Raw genomic sequence first — 16,700 nt, forward strand, 5'->3', positions numbered from 1 at the left:
TGGACCAGAAGGCATGTCCACAAAAAGTTACGTGTCCATTACGGCGCACTGGGTTAATGTGTTGGATGCATGGTCCACAGGGGACAGCCTACAAAGTCTGTCTGCAGTCCCTAATTTAAATTTTCCTCCACTGACCACACCACTGCTGCCCGTTTACCCCTGGAACCAATTTTACAGTGTCTACAGCCTAATTTTGTTATGTTAGGCCTACTACGCCTGTCTGCGGTCCCTCCTTCCAATACTCGTCCACTGACCACACCACTGCTGCCCGTGGACCCCTGGAACCTATTTTTAATTGCATAGAGCATCCTTTTTTTAATAGTAGGCGTACAAAGTCTGTCTGCGGTCCACTATTGAAATTGTCCAGAGCACTGCTGCTTGTGTACCCCTGTAACTTTTTTAAGCTGCAGTGAGCCACATTTTTGGGTTAAGTCCTACTACCTGTGTCTGTCTGCGCCACTCAATTCAGCTGTGTTCCTTTGAAAAAAGCTGAGCGTCAATAGTTTTGTTTTCAGTCTCTAGGAATTTTAAAACTGCATTGGGGGTACAACTTTGGTAGGGCCTACTAACGGTGTCTGCCTCCCCAAGGTGTGCCCCAGGTTTCCTCGCCATTGCTTCGATCTTAATGCTCTCGTTTAGTAGTTGTTGGAAACTCCACTGCATTAGGCCTACAAATTGGGCATGGGGTGTAGAGAGATGGTGTGTTCCACTCCAAGGTGTTCCCCAGGTTTCCTCGCCAATGCTTCGATCTTCATGCTCTCGTTTAGTAGTTGTTGGAAACTACACTGCATTAGGCATTGGGTATGGGGTGTAGAGAGATGGTGTGTTCCACTCCAAGGTGTTCCCCAGGTTTCCTCGCCATTGCTTCAATCTTCATGCTCTCGTTTAGTAGTTGTTGGAAACTACACTGCATTAGGCCTACAAATTGGGTATGGGGTGTAGAGAGATGGTGTGTTCCACTCCAAGGTGTTCTCCAGGTTGCCTTTCCTGAGCTTCGATCTTCCGTCTCTCGTTTAGTAGTTGTTGGAAACTACACTGCATTAGGCCTACAAATTTACAAATTGGGTATGGGGTGTAGAGAGATGGTGTGTTCCACTCCAAGGTGTTCCCCAGGTTTCCTCTCCATTGCTTCGATCTTCATGCTCTCGTTTAGCAGTTGTTGGAAACTACGCTGCATTAGGCCTACAAATTGGGTATGGGGTGTAGAGAGATGGTGTGTTCCACTCCAAGGTGTTCTCCAGGTTGCCTTTCCTGAGCTTCGATCTTCCGGCTCTCGTTTAGTAGTTGTTGGAAACTACGCTGCATTAGGCCTACAAATTGGGTATGGGGTGTAGAGAGATGGTGTGTTCCACTCCAAGGTGTTCCCCAGGTTTCCTCGCCAATGCTTCGATCTTCATGCTCTCGTTTAGTAGTTGTTGGAAACTACACTGCATTAGGCCTACAAATTGGGTATGGGGTGTAGAGAGATGGTGTGTTCCACTCCAAGGTGTTCCCCAGGTTTCCTCGCCAATGCTTCGATCTTCATGCTCTCGTTTAGTAGTTGTTGGAAACTACACTGCATTAGGCCTACAAATTGGGTATGGGGTGTAGAGAGATGGTGTGTTCCACTCCAAGGTGTTCCCCAGGTTTCCTCGCCAATGCTTCAATCTTCATGCTCTTGTTTAGTAGTTGTTGGAAACTACACTGCGTTACGCCTACAAATTGGGTATGGGGTGTAGAGAGATGGTCTGTTCCACTCCAAGGTGTTCCCCAGGTTTCCTCTCCATTGCTTCGATCTTCATGCTGTCGTTTAGTAGTTGTTGGAAACTACGCTGCATTAGACCTACAAATTGGGTATGGGGTGTAGAGAGATGGTGTGTTCCACTCCAAGGTGTTCTCCAGGTTGCCTTTCCTGAGCTTCGATCTTCCGGCTCTCGTTTAGTAGTTCTTGGAAACTACACTGCATTAGGCCTACAAATTGGGTATGGGGTGTAGAGAGATGGTGTGTTCCACTCCAAGGTGTTCTCCAGGTTGCCTTTCCTGAGCTTCGATCTTCCGGCTCTCGTTTAGTAGTTGTTGGAAACTACACTGCATTAGGCCTACAAATTGGGTATGGGGTGAAGAGAGATGGTGTGTTCCACTCCAAGGTGTTCTCCAGGTTGCCTTTCCTGAGCTTCGATCTTCCGGCTCTCGTTTAGTAGTTGTTGGAAACTACACTGCATTAGGCCTACAAATTGGGTATGGGGTGTAGAGAGATGGTGTGTTCCACTCCAAGGTGTTCCCCAAGTTTCGTCCACATTGCTTCGGTCTTCCGACTCTCGCTTAGAAGTTGTAGAAAACTACACTGCATTAGGCCTACAAATTGGGTATGGGGTGTAGAGAGATGGTGTGTTCCACTCCAAGGTGTTCCCCAGGTTTCCTCTCCATTGCTTCGATCTTCATGCTCTCGTTTAGCAGTTGTTGGAAACTACGCTGCATTAGGCCTACAAATTGGGTATGGGGTGTAGAGAGATGGTGTGTTCCACTCCAAGGTGTTCTCCAGGTTGCCTTTCCTGAGCTTCGATCTTCCGGCTCTCGTTTAGTAGTTGTTGGAAACTACGCTGCATTAGGCCTACAAATTGGGTATGGGGTGTAGAGAGATGGTGTGTTCCACTCCAAGGTGTTCCCCAGGTTTCCTCGCCAATGCTTCGATCTTCATGCTCTCGTTTAGTAGTTGTTGGAAACTACACTGCATTAGGCCTACAAATTGGGTATGGGGTGTAGAGAGATGGTGTGTTCCACTCCAAGGTGTTCTCCAGGTTGCCTTTCCTGAGCTTCGATCTTCCGGCTCTCGTTTAGTAGTTGTTGGAAACTACGCTGCATTAGGCCTACAAATTGGGTATGGGGTGTAGAGAGATGGTGTGTTCCACTCCAAGGTGTTCCCCAGGTTTCAACGCCAATGCTTCGATCTTCATGCTCTCGTTTAGTAGTTGTTGGAAACTACACTGCATTAGGCCTACAAATTGGGTATCGGGTGTAGAGAGATGGTGTGTTCCATTCCAAGGTGTTCTCCAGGTTGCCTTTCCTGAGCTTCGATCTTCCGGCTCTCGTTTAGTAGTTGTTGGAAACTACACTGCGTTAGGCCTACAAGTTGGGTATGGGGTGTAGAGAGATGGTGTGTTCCACTCCAAGGTGTTCCCCAGGTTTCCTCTCCATTGCTTCGATCTTCATGCTGTCGTTTAGTAGTTGTTGGAAACTACGCTGCATTAGACCTACAAATTGGGTATGGGGTGTAGAGAGATGGTTTGTTCCACTCCAAGGTGTTCTCCAGGTTGCCTTTCCTGAGCTTCGTTCTTCCGGCTCTCGTTTAGTAGTTCTTGGAAACTACACTGCATTAGGCCTACAAATTGGGTATGGGGTGTAGAGAGATGGTGTGTTCCACTCCAAGGTGTTCTCCAGGTTGCTTTTCCTGAGCTTCGATCTTCCGGCTCTCGTTTAGTAGTTGTTGGAAACTTCACTGCATTAGGCCTACAAATTGGGTATGGGGTGTAGAGAGATGGTGTGTTCCACTCCAAGGTGTTCTCCAGGTTGCCTTTCCTGAGCTTCAATCTTCTGGCTCTCGTTTAGTGGTTGTTGGAAACTACGCTGCATTAGGCCTACAAATTGGGTATGGGGTGTAGAGAGATGGTGTGTTCCACTCCAAGGTGTTCCCCAGGTTTCCTCGCCAATGCTTCGATCTTCATGCTCTCGTTTAGTAGTTGTTGGAAACTACACTGCATTAGGCCTACAAAGTGGGTATGGGGTGTAGAGAGATGGTGTGTTCCACTCCAAGGTGTTCCCCAGGTTTCCTCTCCATTGCTTCGATCTTCATGCTCTCGCTTAGTAGTTCTTGGAAACTACACTGCATTAGGCCTACAAATTGGGTATGGGGTGTAGAGAGATGGTGTGTTCCACTCCAAGGTGTTCTCCAGGTTGCCTTTCCTGAGCTTCGATCTTCCGGCTCTCGTTTAGTAGTTGTTGGAAACTACACTGCGTTAGGCCTACAAGTTGGGTATGGGGTGTAGAGAGATGGTGTGTTCCACTCCAAGGTGTTCCCCAGGTTTCCTCTCCATTGCTTCGATCTTCATGCTCTCGTTTAGTAGTTGTTGGAAACTACACTGCATTAGGCCTACAAATTGGGTATGGGGTGTGGAGAGATGGTGTGTTCCACTCCAAGGTGTTCTCCAGGTTGCCTTTCCTGAGCTTCGATCTTCCGGCTCTCGTTTAGTAGTTGTTGGAAACTACACTGCGTTAGGCCTACAAGTTGGGTATGGGGTGTAGAGAGATGGTGTGTTCCACTCCAAGGTGTTCCCCAGGTTTCCTCTCCATTGCTTCGATCTTCATGCTGTCGTTTAGTAGTTGTTGGAAACAACGCTGCATTAGACCTACAAATTGGGTATGGGGTGTAGAGAGATGGTTTGTTCCACTCCAAGGTGTTCTCCAGGTTGCCTTTCCTGAGCTTCGTTCTTCCGGCTCTCGTTTAGTAGTTCTTGGAAACTACACTGCATTAGGCCTACAAATTGGGTATGGGGTGTAGAGAGATGGTGTGTTCCACTCCAAGGTGTTCCCCAGGTTTCCTCTCCATTGCTTCGATCTTCATGCTCTCGTTTAGTAGTTGTTGGAAACTACACTGCATTAGGCCTACAAATTGGGTATGGGGTGTAGAGAGATGGTGTGTTCCACTCCAAGGTGTTCTCCAGGTTGCCTTTCCTGAGCTTCGATCTTCCGGCTCTCGTTTAGTAGTTGTTGGAAACTACGCTGCATTAGGCCTACAAATTGGGTATGGGGTGTAGAGAGATGGTGTGTTCCACTCCAAGGTGTTCCCCAGGTTTCCTCGCCAATGCTTCGATCTTCATGCTCTCGTTTAGTAGTTGTAGGAAACTACACTGCATTAGGCCTACAAATTGGGTATGGGGTGTAGAGAGATGGTGTGTTCCACTCCAAGGTGTTCTCCAGGTTGCCTTTCCTGAGCTTCGATCTTCCGGCTCTCGTTTAGTAGTTGTTGGAAACTACACTGCGTTAGGCCTACAAATTGGGTATGGGGTGTAGAGAGATGGTGTGTTCCACTCCAAGGTGTTCCCCAGGTTTCCTCTCCATTGCTTCGATCTTCATGCTGTCGTTTAGTAGTTGTTGGAAACTACGCTGCATTAGACCTACAAATTGGGTATGGGGTGTAGAGAGATGGTGTGTTCCACTCCAAGGTGTTCTCCAGGTTGCCTTTCCTGAGCTTCGATCTTCCGGCTCTCGTTTAGCAGTTCTTGGAAACTACACTGCATTAGGCCTACAAATTGGGTATGGGGTGTAGAGAGATGGTGTGTTCCACTCCAAGGTGTTCTCCAGGTTGCCTTTCCTGAGCTTCGATCTTCCGGCTCTCGTTTAGTAGTTGTTGGAAACTACACTGCATTAGGCCTACAAATTGGGTATGGGGTGTAGAGAGATGGTGTGTTCCACTCCAAGGTGTTCTCCAGGTTGCCTTTCCTGAGCTTCGATCTTCCGGCTCTCGTTTAGTAGTTGTTGGAAACTACACTGCATTAGGCCTACAAATTGGGTATGGGGTGTAGAGAGATGGTGTGTTCCACTCCAAGGTGTTCCCCAAGTTTCGTCCACATTGCTTCGGTCTTCCGACTCTCGCTTAGAAGTTGTAGAAAACTACACTGCATTAGGCCTACAAATTATGTATGGGGTGTAGAGAGATGGTGTGTTCCACTCCAAGGTGTTCCCCAGGTTTCCTCTCCATTGCTTCGATCTTCATGCTGTCGTTTAGTAGTTGTTGGAAACTACGCTGCATTAGACCTACAAATTGGGTATGGGGTGTAGAGAGATGGTGTGTTCCACTCCAAGGTGTTCTCCAGGTTGCCTTTCCTGAGCTTCGATCTTCCGGCTCTCGTTTAGTAGTTCTTGGAAACTACACTGCATTAGGCCTACAAATTGGGTATGGGGTGTAGAGAGATGGTGTGTTCCACTCCAAGGTGTTCTCCAGGTTGCCTTTCCTGAGCTTCGATCTTCCGGCTCTCGTTTAGTAGTTGTTGGAAACTACACTGCATTAGGCCTACAAATTGGGTATGGGGTGTAGAGAGATGGTGTGTTCCACTCCAAGGTGTTCTCCAGGTTGCCTTTCCTGAGCTTCGATCTTCCGGCTCTCGTTTAGTAGTTGTTGGAAACTACACTGCATTAGGCCTACAAATTGGGTATGGGGTGTAGAGAGATGGTGTGTTCCACTCCAAGGTGTTCCCCAAGTTTCGTCCACATTGCTTCGGTCTTCCGACTCTCGCTTAGAAGTTGTAGAAAACTACACTGCATTAGGCCTACAAATTGGGTATGGGGTGTAGAGAGATGGTGTGTTCCACTCCAAGGTGTTCCCCAGGTTTCCTCTCCATTGCTTCGATCTTCATGCTCTCGTTTAGCAGTTGCTGGAAACTACGCTGCATTAGGCCTACAAATTGGGTATGGGGTGTAGAGAGATGGTGTGTTCCACTCCAAGGTGTTCTCCAGGTTGCCTTTCCTGAGCTTCGATCTTCCGGCTCTCGTTTAGTAGTTGTTGGAAACTACGCTGCATTAGGCCTACAAATTGGGTATGGGGTGTAGAGAGATGGTGTGTTCCACTCCAAGGTGTTCCCCAGGTTTCCTCGCCAATGCTTCGATCTTCATGCTCTCGTTTAGTAGTTGTTGGAAACTACACTGCATTAGGCCTACAAATTGGGTATGAGGTGTAGAGAGATGGTGTGTTCCACTCCAAGGTGTTCTCCAGGTTGCCTTTCCTGAGCTTCGATCTTCCGGCTCTCGTTTAGTAGTTGTTGGAAACTACGCTGCATTAGGCCTACAAATTGGGTATGGGGTGTAGAGAGATGGTGTGTTCCACTCCAAGGTGTTCCCCAGGTTTCAACGCCAATGCTTCGATCTTCATGCTCTCGTTTAGTAGTTGTTGGAAACTACACTGCATTAGGCCTACAAATTGGGTATGGGGTGTAGAGAGATGGTGTGTTCCACTCCAAGGTGTTCTCCAGGTTGCCTTTCCTGAGCTTCGATCTTCCGGCTCTCGTTTAGTAGTTGTTGGAAACTACACTGCGTTAGGCCTACAAGTTGGGTATGGGGTGTAGAGAGATGGTGTGTTCCACTCCAAGGTGTTCCCCAGGTTTCCTCTCCATTGCTTCGATCTTCATGCTGTCGTTTAGTAGTTGTTGGAAACTACGCTGCATTAGACCTACAAATTGGGTATGGGGTGTAGAGAGATGGTTTGTTCCACTCCAAGGTGTTCTCCAGGTTGCCTTTCCTGAGCTTCGTTCTTCCGGCTCTCGTTTAGTAGTTCTTGGAAACTACACTGCATTAGGCCTACAAATTGGGTATGGGGTGTAGAGAGATGGTGTGTTCCACTCCAAGGTGTTCTCCAGGTTGCTTTTCCTGAGCTTCGATCTTCCGGCTCTCGTTTAGTAGTTGTTGGAAACTTCACTGCATTAGGCCTACAAATTGGGTATGGGGTGTAGAGAGATGGTGTGTTCCACTCCAAGGTGTTCTCCAGGTTGCCTTTCCTGAGCTTCAATCTTCTGGCTCTCGTTTAGTGGTTGTTGGAAACTACGCTGCATTAGGCCTACAAATTGGGTATGGGGTGTAGAGAGATGGTGTGTTCCACTCCAAGGTGTTCCCCAGGTTTCCTCGCCAATGCTTCGATCTTCATGCTCTCGTTTAGTAGTTGTTGGAAACTACACTGCATTAGGCCTACAAATTGGGTATGGGGTGTAGAGAGATGGTGTGTTCCACTCCAAGGTGTTCCCCAGGTTTCCTCTCCATTGCTTCGATCTTCATGCTCTCGCTTAGTAGTTCTTGGAAACTACACTGCATTAGGCCTACAAATTGGGTATGGGGTGTAGAGAGATGGTGTGTTCCACTCCAAGGTGTTCTCCAGGTTGCCTTTCCTGAGCTTCGATCTTCCGGCTCTCGTTTAGTAGTTGTTGGAAACTACACTGCGTTAGGCCTACAAGTTGGGTATGGGGTGTAGAGAGATGGTGTGTTCCACTCCAAGGTGTTCCCCAGGTTTCCTCTCCATTGCTTCGATCTTCATGCTCTCGTTTAGTAGTTGTTGGAAACTACACTGCATTAGGCCTACAAATTGGGTATGGGGTGTGGAGAGATGGTGTGTTCCACTCCAAGGTGTTCTCCAGGTTGCCTTTCCTGAGCTTCGATCTTCCGGCTCTCGTTTAGTAGTTGTTGGAAACTACACTGCGTTAGGCCTACAAGTTGGGTATGGGGTGTAGAGAGATGGTGTGTTCCACTCCAAGGTGTTCCCCAGGTTTCCTCTCCATTGCTTCTATCTTCATGCTGTCGTTTAGTAGTTGTTGGAAACAACGCTGCATTAGACCTACAAATTGGGTATGGGGTGTAGAGAGATGGTTTGTTCCACTCCAAGGTGTTCTCCAGGTTGCCTTTCCTGAGCTTCGTTCTTCCGGCTCTCGTTTAGTAGTTCTTGGAAACTACACTGCATTAGGCCTACAAATTGGGTATGGGGTGTAGAGAGATGGTGTGTTCCACTCCAAGGTGTTCCCCAGGTTTCCTCTCCATTGCTTCGATCTTCATGCTCTCGTTTAGTAGTTGTTGGAAACTACACTGCATTAGGCCTACAAATTGGGTATGGGGTGTAGAGAGATGGTGTGTTCCACTCCAAGGTGTTCTCCAGGTTGCCTTTCCTGAGCTTCGATCTTCCGGCTCTCGTTTAGTAGTTGTTGGAAACTACGCTGCATTAGGCCTACAAATTGGGTATGGGGTGTAGAGAGATGGTGTGTTCCACTCCAAGGTGTTCCCCAGGTTTCCTCGCCAATGCTTCGATCTTCATGCTCTCGTTTAGTAGTTGTAGGAAACTACACTGCATTAGGCCTACAAATTGGGTATGGGGTGTAGAGAGATGGTGTGTTCCACTCCAAGGTGTTCTCCAGGTTGCCTTTCCTGAGCTTCGATCTTCCGGCTCTCGTTTAGTAGTTGTTGGAAACTACACTGCGTTAGGCCTACAAATTGGGTATGGGGTGTAGAGAGATGGTGTGTTCCACTCCAAGGTGTTCCCCAGGTTTCCTCTCCATTGCTTCGATCTTCATGCTGTCGTTTAGTAGTTGTTGGAAACTACGCTGCATTAGACCTACAAATTGGGTATGGGGTGTAGAGAGATGGTGTGTTCCACTCCAAGGTGTTCTCCAGGTTGCCTTTCCTGAGCTTCGATCTTCCGGCTCTCGTTTAGCAGTTCTTGGAAACTACACTGCATTAGGCCTACAAATTGGGTATGGGGTGTAGAGAGATGGTGTGTTCCACTCCAAGGTGTTCTCCAGGTTGCCTTTCCTGAGCTTCGATCTTCCGGCTCTCGTTTAGTAGTTGTTGGAAACTACACTGCATTAGGCCTACAAATTGGGTATGGGGTGTAGAGAGATGGTGTGTTCCACTCCAAGGTGTTCTCCAGGTTGCCTTTCCTGAGCTTCGATCTTCCGGCTCTCGTTTAGTAGTTGTTGGAAACTACACTGCATTAGGCCTACAAATTGGGTATGGGGTGTAGAGAGATGGTGTGTTCCACTCCAAGGTGTTCCCCAAGTTTCGTCCACATTGCTTCGGTCTTCCGACTCTCGCTTAGAAGTTGTAGAAAACTACACTGCATTAGGCCTACAAATTATGTATGGGGTGTAGAGAGATGGTGTGTTCCACTCCAAGGTGTTCCCCAGGTTTCCTCTCCATTGCTTCGATCTTCATGCTGTCGTTTAGTAGTTGTTGGAAACTACGCTGCATTAGACCTACAAATTGGGTATGGGGTGTAGAGAGATGGTGTGTTCCACTCCAAGGTGTTCTCCAGGTTGCCTTTCCTGAGCTTCGATCTTCCGGCTCTCGTTTAGTAGTTCTTGGAAACTACACTGCATTAGGCCTACAAATTGGGTATGGGGTGTAGAGAGATGGTGTGTTCCACTCCAAGGTGTTCTCCAGGTTGCCTTTCCTGAGCTTCGATCTTCCGGCTCTCGTTTAGTAGTTGTTGGAAACTACACTGCATTAGGCCTACAAATTGGGTATGGGGTGTAGAGAGATGGTGTGTTCCACTCCAAGGTGTTCTCCAGGTTGCCTTTCCTGAGCTTCGATCTTCCGGCTCTCGTTTAGTAGTTGTTGGAAACTACACTGCATTAGGCCTACAAATTGGGTATGGGGTGTAGAGAGATGGTGTGTTCCACTCCAAGGTGTTCCCCAAGTTTCGTCCACATTGCTTCGGTCTTCCGACTCTCGCTTAGAAGTTGTAGAAAACTACACTGCATTAGGCCTACAAATTGGGTATGGGGTGTAGAGAGATGGTGTGTTCCACTCCAAGGTGTTCCCCAGGTTTCCTCTCCATTGCTTCGATCTTCATGCTCTCGTTTAGCAGTTGCTGGAAACTACGCTGCATTAGGCCTACAAATTGGGTATGGGGTGTAGAGAGATGGTGTGTTCCACTCCAAGGTGTTCTCCAGGTTGCCTTTCCTGAGCTTCGATCTTCCGGCTCTCGTTTAGTAGTTGTTGGAAACTACGCTGCATTAGGCCTACAAATTGGGTATGGGGTGTAGAGAGATGGTGTGTTCCACTCCAAGGTGTTCCCCAGGTTTCCTCGCCAATGCTTCGATCTTCATGCTCTCGTTTAGTAGTTGTTGGAAACTACACTGCATTAGGCCTACAAATTGGGTATGAGGTGTAGAGAGATGGTGTGTTCCACTCCAAGGTGTTCTCCAGGTTGCCTTTCCTGAGCTTCGATCTTCCGGCTCTCGTTTAGTAGTTGTTGGAAACTACGCTGCATTAGGCCTACAAATTGGGTATGGGGTGTAGAGAGATGGTGTGTTCCACTCCAAGGTGTTCCCCAGGTTTCAACGCCAATGCTTCGATCTTCATGCTCTCGTTTAGTAGTTGTTGGAAACTACACTGCATTAGGCCTACAAATTGGGTATGGGGTGTAGAGAGATGGTGTGTTCCACTCCAAGGTGTTCTCCAGGTTGCCTTTCCTGAGCTTCGATCTTCCGGCTCTCGTTTAGTAGTTGTTGGAAACTACACTGCGTTAGGCCTACAAGTTGGGTATGGGGTGTAGAGAGATGGTGTGTTCCACTCCAAGGTGTTCCCCAGGTTTCCTCTCCATTGCTTCGATCTTCATGCTGTCGTTTAGTAGTTGTTGGAAACTACGCTGCATTAGACCTACAAATTGGGTATGGGGTGTAGAGAGATGGTTTGTTCCACTCCAAGGTGTTCTCCAGGTTGCCTTTCCTGAGCTTCGTTCTTCCGGCTCTCGTTTAGTAGTTCTTGGAAACTACACTGCATTAGGCCTACAAATTGGGTATGGGGTGTAGAGAGATGGTGTGTTCCACTCCAAGGTGTTCTCCAGGTTGCTTTTCCTGAGCTTCGATCTTCCGGCTCTCGTTTAGTAGTTGTTGGAAACTTCACTGCATTAGGCCTACAAATTGGGTATGGGGTGTAGAGAGATGGTGTGTTCCACTCCAAGGTGTTCTCCAGGTTGCCTTTCCTGAGCTTCAATCTTCTGGCTCTCGTTTAGTGGTTGTTGGAAACTACGCTGCATTAGGCCTACAAATTGGGTATGGGGTGTAGAGAGATGGTGTGTTCCACTCCAAGGTGTTCCCCAGGTTTCCTCGCCAATGCTTCGATCTTCATGCTCTCGTTTAGTAGTTGTTGGAAACTACACTGCATTAGGCCTACAAATTGGGTATGGGGTGTAGAGAGATGGTGTGTTCCACTCCAAGGTGTTCCCCAGGTTTCCTCTCCATTGCTTCGATCTTCATGCTCTCGCTTAGTAGTTCTTGGAAACTACACTGCATTAGGCCTACAAATTGGGTATGGGGTGTAGAGAGATGGTGTGTTCCACTCCAAGGTGTTCTCCAGGTTGCCTTTCCTGAGCTTCGATCTTCCGGCTCTCGTTTAGTAGTTGTTGGAAACTACACTGCGTTAGGCCTACAAGTTGGGTATGGGGTGTAGAGAGATGGTGTGTTCCACTCCAAGGTGTTCCCCAGGTTTCCTCTCCATTGCTTCGATCTTCATGCTCTCGTTTAGTAGTTGTTGGAAACTACACTGCATTAGGCCTACAAATTGGGTATGGGGTGTGGAGAGATGGTGTGTTCCACTCCAAGGTGTTCTCCAGGTTGCCTTTCCTGAGCTTCGATCTTCCGGCTCTCGTTTAGTAGTTGTTGGAAACTACACTGCGTTAGGCCTACAAGTTGGGTATGGGGTGTAGAGAGATGGTGTGTTCCACTCCAAGGTGTTCCCCAGGTTTCCTCTCCATTGCTTCGATCTTCATGCTGTCGTTTAGTAGTTGTTGGAAACAACGCTGCATTAGACCTACAAATTGGGTATGGGGTGTAGAGAGATGGTTTGTTCCACTCCAAGGTGTTCTCCAGGTTGCCTTTCCTGAGCTTCGTTCTTCCGGCTCTCGTTTAGTAGTTCCTGGAAACTACACTGCATTAGGCCTACAAATTGGGTATGGGGTGTAGAGAGATGGTGTGTTCCACTCCAAGGTGTTCCCCAGGTTTCCTCTCCATTGCTTCGATCTTCATGCTCTCGTTTAGTAGTTGTTGGAAACTACACTGCATTAGGCCTACAAATTGGGTATGGGGTGTAGAGAGATGGTGTGTTCCACTCCAAGGTGTTCTCCAGGTTGCCTTTCCTGAGCTTCGATCTTCCGGCTCTCGTTTAGTAGTTGTTGGAAACTACGCTGCATTAGGCCTACAAATTGGGTATGGGGTGTAGAGAGATGGTGTGTTCCACTCCAAGGTGTTCCCCAGGTTTCCTCGCCAATGCTTCGATCTTCATGCTCTCGTTTAGTAGTTGTAGGAAACTACACTGCATTAGGCCTACAAATTGGGTATGGGGTGTAGAGAGATGGTGTGTTCCACTCCAAGGTGTTCTCCAGGTTGCCTTTCCTGAGCTTCGATCTTCCGGCTCTCGTTTAGTAGTTGTTGGAAACTACACTGCGTTAGGCCTACAAATTGGGTATGGGGTGTAGAGAGATGGTGTGTTCCACTCCAAGGTGTTCCCCAGGTTTCCTCTCCATTGCTTCGATCTTCATGCTGTCGTTTAGTAGTTGTTGGAAACTACGCTGCATTAGACCTACAAATTGGGTATGGGGTGTAGAGAGATGGTGTGTTCCACTCCAAGGTGTTCTCCAGGTTGCCTTTCCTGAGCTTCGATCTTCCGGCTCTCGTTTAGCAGTTCTTGGAAACTACACTGCATTAGGCCTACAAATTGGGTATGGGGTGTAGAGAGATGGTGTGTTCCACTCCAAGGTGTTCTCCAGGTTGCCTTTCCTGAGCTTCGATCTTCCGGCTCTCGTTTAGTAGTTGTTGGAAACTACACTGCATTAGGCCTACAAATTGGGTATGGGGTGTAGAGAGATGGTGTGTTCCACTCCAAGGTGTTCTCCAGGTTGCCTTTCCTGAGCTTCGATCTTCCGGCTCTCGTTTAGTAGTTGTTGGAAACTACACTGCATTAGGCCTACAAATTGGGTATGGGGTGTAGAGAGATGGTGTGTTCCACTCCAAGGTGTTCCCCAAGTTTCGTCCACATTGCTTCGGTCTTCCGACTCTCGCTTAGAAGTTGTAGAAAACTACACTGCATTAGGCCTACAAATTATGTATGGGGTGTAGAGAGATGGTGTGTTCCACTCCAAGGTGTTCCCCAGGTTTCCTCTCCATTGCTTCGATCTTCATGCTCTCGTTTAGCAGTTGTTGGAAACTACACTGCATTAGGCCTACAAATTGGGTATGGGGTGTAGAGAGATGGTGTGTTCCACTCCAAGGTGTTCTCCAGTTTGCCTTTCCTGAGCTTCGATCTTCCGGCTCTCGTTTAGTAGTTGTTGGAAACTACGCTGCATTAGGCCTACAAATTGGGTATGGGGTGTAGAGAGATGGTGTGTTCCACTCCAAGGTGTTCCCCAGGTTTCCTCGCCAATGCTTCGATCTTCATGCTCTCGTTTAGTAGTTGTTGGAAACTACACTGCATTAGGCCTACAAATTGGGTATGGGGTGTAGAGAGATGGTGTGTTCCACTCCAAGGTGTTCTCCAGGTTGCCTTTCCTGAGCTTCGATCTTCCGGCTCTCGTTTAGTAGTTGTTGGAAACTACGCTGCATTAGGCCTACAAATTGGGTATGGGGTGTAGAGAGATGGTGTGTTCCACTCCAAGGTGTTCCCCAGGTTTCAACGCCAATGCTTCGATCTTCATGCTCTCGTTTAGTAGTTGTTGGAAACTACACTGCATTAGGCCTACAAATTGGGTATGGGGTGTAGAGAGATGGTGTGTTCCACTCCAAGGTGTTCTCCAGGTTGCCTTTCCTGAGCTTCGATCTTCCGGCTCTCGTTTAGTAGTTGTTGGAAACTACACTGTGTTAGGCCTACAAGTTGGGTATGGGGTGTAGAGAGATGGTGTGTTCCACTCCAAGGTGTTCCCCAGGTTTCCTCTCCATTGCTTCGATCTTCATGCTGTCGTTTAGTAGTTGTTGGAAACTACGCTGCATTAGACCTACAAATTGGGTATGGGGTGTAGAGAGATGGTTTGTTCCACTCCAAGGTGTTCTCCAGGTTGCCTTTCCTGAGCTTCGTTCTTCCGGCTCTCGTTTAGTAGTTCTTGGAAACTACACTGCATTAGGCCTACAAATTGGGTATGGGGTGTAGAGAGATGGTGTGTTCCACTCCAAGGTGTTCTCCAGGTTGCTTTTCCTGAGCTTCGATCTTCCGGCTCTCGTTTAGTAGTTGTTGGAAACTTCACTGCATTAGGCCTACAAATTGGGTATGGGGTGTAGAGAGATGGTGTGTTCCACTCCAAGGTGTTCTCCAGGTTGCCTTTCCTGAGCTTCAATCTTCTGGCTCTCGTTTAGTAGTTGTTGGAAACTACGCTGCATTAGGCCTACAAATTGGGTATGGGGTGTAGAGAGATGGTGTGTTCCACTCCAAGGTGTTCCCCAGGTTTCCTCGCCAATGCTTCGATCTTCATGCTCTCGTTTAGTAGTTGTTGGAAACTACACTGCATTAGGCCTACAAATTGGGTATGGGGTGTAGAGAGATGGTGTGTTCCACTCCAAGGTGTTCCCCAGGTTTCCTCTCCATTGCTTCGATCTTCATGCTCTCGCTTAGTAGTTCTTGGAAACTACACTGCATTAGGCCTACAAATTGGGTATGGGGTGTAGAGAGATGGTGTGTTCCACTCCAAGGTGTTCTCCAGGTTGCCTTTCCTGAGCTTCGATCTTCCGGCTCTCGTTTAGTAGTTGTTGGAAACTACACTGCGTTAGGCCTACAAGTTGGGTATGGGGTGTAGAGAGATGGTGTGTTCCACTCCAAGGTGTTCCCCAGGTTTCCTCTCCATTGCTTCGATCTTCATGCTCTCGTTTAGTAGTTGTTGGAAACTACACTGCATTAGGCCTACAAATTGGGTATGGGGTGTAGAGAGATGGTGTGTTCCACTCCAAGGTGTTCTCCAGGTTGCCTTTCCTGAGCTTCGATCTTCCGGCTCTCGTTTAGTAGTTGTTGGAAACTACACTGCGTTAGGCCTACAAGTTGGGTATGGGGTGTAGAGAGATGGTGTGTTCCACTCCAAGGTGTTCCCCAGGTTTCCTCTCCATTGCTTCGATCTTCATGCTGTCGTTTAGTAGTTGTTGGAAACAACGCTGCATTAGACCTACAAATTGGGTATGGGGTGTAGAGAGATGGTTTGTTCCACTCCAAGGTGTTCTCCAGGTTGCCTTTCCTGAGCTTCGTTCTTCCGGCTCTCGTTTAGTAGTTCTTGGAAACTACACTGCATTAGGCCTACAAATTGGGTATGGGGTGTAGAGAGATGGTGTGTTCCACTCCAAGGTGTTCCCCAGGTTTCCTCTCCATTGCTTCGATCTTCATGCTCTCGTTTAGTAGTTGTTGGAAACTACACTGCATTAGGCCTACAAATTGGGTATGGGGTGTAGAGAGATGGTGTGTTCCACTCCAAGGTGTTCTCCAGGTTGCCTTTCCTGAGCTTCGATCTTCCGGCTCTCGTTTAGTAGTTGTTGGAAACTACACTGCGTTAGGCCTACAAGTTGGGTATGGGGTGTAGAGAGATGGTGTGTTCCACTCCAAGGTGTTCCCCAGGTTTCCTCTCCATTGCTTCGATCTTCATGCTGTCGTTTAGTAGTTGTTGGAAACTACGCTGCATTAGACCTACAAATTGGGTATGGGGTGTAGAGAGATGGTTTGTTCCACTCCAAGGTGTTCTCCAGGTTGCCTTTCCTGAGCTTCGTTCTTCCGGCTCTCGTTTAGTAGTTCTTGGAAACTACACTGCATTAGGCCTACAAATTGGGTATGGGGTGTAGAGAGATGGTGTGTTCCACTCCAAGGTGTTCTCCAGGTTGCTTTTCCTGAGCTTCGATCTTCCGGCTCTCGTTTAGTAGTTGTTGGAAACTACACTGCATTAGGCCTACAAATTGGGTATGGGGTGTAGAGAGATGGTGTGTTCCACTCCAAGGTGTTCTCCAGGTTGCCTTTCCTGAGCTTCAATCTTCTGGCTCTCGTTTAGTAGTTGTTGGAAACTACGCTGCATTAGGCCTACAAATTGGGTATGGGGTGTAGAGAGATGGTGTGTTCCACTCCAAGGTGTTCCCCAGGTTTCCTCGCCAATGCTTCGATCTTCATGCTCTCGTTTAGTAGTTGTTGGAAACTACACTGCATTAGGCCTACAAATTGGGTATGGGGTGTAGAGAGAT

Source organism: Ranitomeya imitator, chromosome 3, assembly GCF_032444005.1.
Source record: "Ranitomeya imitator isolate aRanImi1 chromosome 3, aRanImi1.pri, whole genome shotgun sequence".
NCBI lineage: Eukaryota > Metazoa > Chordata > Amphibia > Anura > Dendrobatidae > Ranitomeya > Ranitomeya imitator.